Source organism: Pisolithus orientalis (genome assembly GCF_024613125.1).
Source record: "Pisolithus orientalis strain OTSU chromosome Unknown F5J12scaffold_299, whole genome shotgun sequence".
NCBI lineage: Eukaryota > Fungi > Basidiomycota > Agaricomycetes > Boletales > Pisolithaceae > Pisolithus > Pisolithus orientalis.
The window spans coordinates 8673-14838 of record NW_026261080.1 but is presented as its reverse complement, the minus strand read 5'-3'; positions in this window follow the sequence as shown (position 1 = coordinate 14838).

Here is a 6166-nt window from a genome sequence, read left to right as displayed (position 1 = left end):
ACCATCTGCCATGACTCCACTCACTTGCTATGAACCCCAGTCCAACAGGGTGGGAGTGAACATGTCAGCATGCATCCACCACCATCTGCCATGACTCCACTCACTCCCTATGAACCCCAGTCCAACAGGATGGGAGTGAACATGTCAGCATGCATCCACCACCATCTGCCATGACTCCACTCACATACTATGAACCCCAGTCCAACAGGGTGGGAGTGAACATGTCAGCATGCATCCACCACCATCTGCCATGACTCCACTCACATACTATGAACCCCAGTCCAACAGGGTGGGAGTGAACATGTCAGCATGCATCCACCACCATCTGCCATGACTCCACTCACTCGCTATGAACCCCAGTCCAACAGGGTAGGAGTGAACATGTCAGCATGCATCCACCACCATCTGCCATGACTCCACTCACTCCCTATGAACCCCAGTCCAACAGGGTGGGAGTGAACATGTCAGCATGCACCCACCACCATCTGCCATGACTCCACTCACATCCTATGAACCCCAGTCCAACAGGGTGGGAGTGAACATGTCAGCATGCATCCACCACCATCTGCCATGACTCCACTCACATACTATGAACCCCAGTCCAACAGGGTGGGAGTGAACATGTCAGCATGCATCCACCACCATCTGCCATGACTCCACTCACATCCTATGAACCCCAGTCCAACAGGGTGGGAGTGAACATGTCAGCATGCATCCACCACCATCTGCCATGACTCCACTCACATACTATGAACCCCAGTCCAACAGGGTGGGAGTGAACATGTCAGCATGCACCCACCACCATCTGCCATGACTCCACTCACTCCCTATGAACCCCAGTCCAACAGGGTGGGAGTGAACATGTCAGCATGCATCCACCACCATCTGCCATGACTCCACTCACATACTATGAACCCCAGTCCAACAGGGTGGGTGTGAACATGTCAGCATGCATCCACCACCATCTGCCATGACTCCACTCACATACTATGAACCCCAGTCCAACAGGGTGGGAGTGAACATGTCAGCATGCATCCACCACCATCTGCCATGACTCCACTCACTCCCTATGAACCCCAGTCCAACAGGGTAGGAGTGAACATGTCAGCATGCATCCACCACCATCTGCCATGACACCACTCACTTGCTATGAACCCCAGTCCAACAGGGTAGGAGTGAACATGTCAGCATGCATCCACCACCATCTGCCTTGACTCCACTCACTCCCTATGAACCCCAGTCCAACAGGGTGGGAGTAAACATGTCAGCATGCACCCACCACCATCTGCCATGACTCCACTCACTCCCTATGAACCCCAGTCCAATGGGGTGGGAGTGAACATGTCAGCTTGCACCTACCACCATCTGCCATGACTCCACTCACAACCTATGAACCCCAGTCCAACAGGGTGGGAGTGAACATGTCAGCATGCATCCACCACCATCTGCCATGACTCCACTCACTCGCTATGAACCCCAGTCCAACAGGGTGGGAGTGAACATGTCAGCATGCATCCACCACCATCTGCCATGACTCCACTCACAAGCTATGAACCCCAGTGCAATGGGGTGGGAGTGAACATGTCAGCATGCACCCACCACCATCTGCCATGACTCCACTCACTCCCTATGAACCCCAGTCCAATGGGGTGGGAGTGAACATGTCAGCATGCATCCACCACCATCTGCCATGACTCCACTCACATCCTATGAACCCCAGTCCAACAGGGTGGGAGTGAACATGTCAGCATGCATCCACCACCATCTGCCATGACTCCACTCACTCCCTATGAACCCCAGTCCAACAGGGTAGGAGTGAACATGTCAGCATGCATCCACCACCATCTGCCATGACTCCACTCACATCCTATGAACCCCAGTCCAACCAGGTGGAGGTGAACATGTCAGCATGCATCCACCACCATCTGCCATGACTCCACTCACATACTATGAACCCCAGTCCAACAGGGTAGGAGTGAACATGTCAGCATGCATCCACCACCATCTGCCATGACTCCACTCACTCGCTATGAACCCCAGTCCAACAGGGTGGGAGTGAACATGTCAGCATGCATCCACCACCATCTGCCATGACTCCACTCACTCGCTATGAACCCCAGTCCAGCAGGGTGGGAGTGAACATGTCAGCATGCATCCACCACCATCTGCCATGACTCCACTCACATACTATGAGCCCCAGTCCAACAGGGTGGGAGTGAACATGTCAGCATGTATCCACTACCATCTGCCATGACTCCACTCACTCGCTTTGAACCCCAGTCCAACAGGATGGGATGGAACATGTCAGCATGCATCCACCACCATCTGCCATGACTCCACTCACAACCTATGAACCCCAGTCCAACAGGGTGGGAGTGAACATGTCAGCATGCATCCACCACCATCTGCCATGACTCCACTCACTCGCTATGAACCCCAGTCCAACAGGGTGGGAGTGAACATGTCAGCATGCATCCACCACCATCTGCCATGACTCCACTCACTCCCTATGAACCCCAGTCCAATGGGGTGGGAGTGAACATGTCAGCATGCATCCACCACCATCTGCCATGACTCCACTCACTCCCTATGAACCCCAGTCCAACAGGGTGGGAGTGAACATGTCAGCATGCATCCACCACCATCTGCCATGACTCCACTCACTTCCTATGAACCCCAGTCCAACAGGGTGGGAGTGAACATGTCAGCATGCATCCACCACCATCTGCCATGACTCCACTCACATACTATGAACCCCAGTCCAACAGGGTGGGAGTGAACATGTCAGCATGCATCCACCACCATCTGCCATGACTCCACTCACATACTATGAACCCCAGTCCAACAGGGTGGGAGTGAACATGTCAGCATGCGTCCACCACCATCTGCCACAACTCCACTCACATACTATGAACCCCAGTCCAACAGGGTGGGAGTGAACATGTCAGCATGCATCCACCACCATCTGCCATGACTCCACTCACATACTATGAACCCCAGTCCAACAGGGTGGGAGTGAACATGTCAGCATGCATCCACCACCATCTGCCATGACTCCACTCACATACTATGAACCCCAGTCCAACAGGGTGGGAGTGAACATGTCAGCATGCATCCACCACCATCTGCCATGACTCCACTCACAACCTATGAACCCCAGTCCAACAGGGTGGAAGTGAACATATCAGCATGCATCCACCACTATCTTCAATGAGTCAACTTACATGCTGTCAATTACAGTCAAACACAACAGCAACAATCACCTTCAGCATCAGTCATAGTCACACTTGCAGAATTTTACACACCTCCTGTAACCTAATTAGCCTCTCATTCACCCAAAATACTGGTTGCTTACAAATGGGAACCATGTTGAAAGGTCATATGCTAAGGTGTCCTGTCCAATCTTATCATCCACATGCTTCATCCTCCTCTTCAATGTCCTTTCTGTAGTCAGCACCCTGTCTAAATTGATTTTTACCACTCACTTCATTATGGCAAATTCCATGCAGAGTCCCAGGTTTGACTGCTGTGATGATATAAGCAGTCCTTGCAGCCCTTCCTCTGTCAAAGCATTTGCTGTGCATTTCAATAGCTCTTCACAATCTGCACTTTCCTGTTCCATGCCTGGAGAGACACATGCCAGTCTGCAGTTTTTTTATTCAGGGCTTACTTACCAGTGAGCACCACATAGCTTTGAGGTGGAAACTTCAATTCATTCAGCCACCCTTTGATCTTTTCCAGACAGCCCTTCTGCAACTGTTTTTCTACCTCTGGTGCCCCTTTCATTGCATCCTCTATAGTTAACCCCCTCTTCATAAGCTCCTGAACTGCATCAAGATTTAAGGTGTCTGCCTTTGTTAGTAGCACAATCACAGGAACTGTGCATATCCTAAATCCTTGCACTAAATATGATGTGATATTTGTGTACACATACCATGTCCTGAATCACACTCATTAAAGAACTTCCTTTCGGCAGCCATGACCATCCTATGCCTTTCATTCAAAGGAACGCAATACCTAAATCAATCAAAAAAGACCACATCAGTGCATTCCCAGTGGCACTAGTCATACATTTCCCTACCAAATTGCATGTATTCTCTTCGCCAGTTTGGTGGACTTTGCCTGATCTGTAACAAATTTCTTCATCTTATCAAACTCTTCCTCGCTCCCCGCCTCAAATCCACATGAGTCATGGAACACATAGCGCGGGTTACTTTTAAACACTAGCTCATCCTCAATGTTATGGTAGCCACGCTGCATAAGTTTGACGTGAGCATCATGCAATCTCACGTGGTAGCCTTACCCCCAGTGAACCCTGCACCGCCCCAGTATCAACCTGGCAGAATGGCATGTTGACAAATACGAAGCACATAACACACCCACATACCTTCTCCCCGTTTCCATCGAAGATCTCAGGCTGATCCGTAGTGTTACAAACCCGCTGTAAAACAGTTGTTTTACCTGCATTTGCTCTGCCCATGACAAGAATGCGCAAACGACGGATGCGATCAATCTGCTTTTTAGCCTCGGTAGGATCTAAACGATAGTCTGAAGGCTGTGTAGGGACGATTTCGTGCGAGGCAACTGGAGTGGCTTCAGTGGGGAGTGATGCACCAGCATCGCGACTCGGAGGTTGAGAACGCCGCATTTTAGCCTCAGTAGGATCTAAGCGATAGTCTGAAGCCTGTGTGGGGACAATTTCGTGCGAGGCAACTGGAGTGGTTTCAGTGGGGAGTGATGCACCAGCATCGAGACTCGGAGGTTGAGAACGCCGCATTTTAGCCTCAGTAGGATCTAAGCGATAGTCTGAAGCCTGTGTAGGGACGATTTCGTGCGAGGCAACTGGAGTCGCTTCAGTGGGGAGTAATGCACCAGCATCGCGACTCGGAGGTTGAGAACGCCGCAACGAACGCCACCAGGAACAAAGAGACCTCGGCGCCATGGCGATGTGAAGATGAGAAAACAGCTCTTAGGATGTCTTGAACAGTAAGCGTGCTATGGCTGTAGGGGATGATGGTGGTGAAGTACAAAGCGTAAAGGACAGCAGATTTGAGGGGCGTTGAATCAACGTGCCTGTAGTGCACAGCCTGACACGTGTGTTAACTACGATCACGAAGTTTCTGCTGCACCGTCCCACTTCATCTCGTCGTCTGACCGAGTCCCGGTGATATATCGACGAGAGAAAGACTCAACCATCGGTCCTTCAGGGGAGCTTGTCCCATACTCTCCGCGGTACCAAACCTGCTCGATAGGTACACTAATTATACTCCTGGTGGAACGGACTACCGATCTTCTCAGCGGCTTTGTGTTTCCGTGCTCGCCCCGTCCTTTACACCAGGCACCGCACCACAGTGGGGCTTCCCCAGCTCCTCCATCGAGGATCTGGTTTCCAAAATCATTGAATCTTCCACAATACTCTGCCGTGCAGTTGGGAAAACCACAAGCAACATGTCTCTTTGCTAACCCACCCTAATATTCGCACGAGGGGTATAAACGACAAGTGACTTGTCCAAGGCGCCCGCACAATCACGGGTTCAAGATCTGAACCACGAACCAACCTGCTATAACCACATCGGCCGGTGGTGCCGATGACGGCCATCGCTGAGCCTGCCAACTCTATGGCCACCCGTCCACAGTACAGTTCCGTCTCCAAAATGCATACCAGTGAGTGCTGTGTTCCAGCCACCCCCTTAATCCCCCTTAATTCCACCAGGATGAGATCCTATTCTTTACGCTGTGGGTGACTGCAACCGATAGCCATGGAAGTGACAGACCCTCCGGTATAAAATTTGCATGACAATCCAATGGTACACCCATCAATCTCCATGCCAGTCATTCATATGCCACTACGTAGTTTTCTAGCTAAACATCATAGAATAACCTTTAAAGCTTGTGCCTTGGTGCTCCTTCCCTTGATGGGGTTCCGTCGCCCTCTGAAAGGCGAAGACATTTCTGAAGTCACAAATACATATCGCATTACCCTTTCCCCACATATCGCTGCTTCTCATACTCCCTCCAGAGCGACTTCATGAGAGTCTTGCCACCGGAATCCAGTGCAGACCATCAGAACATCTCGATTGTACTCGCCGAGCACTTCACATAATGAGAATAGCCCAGGCTCGAGTTCTCTTCGTACATCTAGTGTCAGGATATACAACGGGTCGTT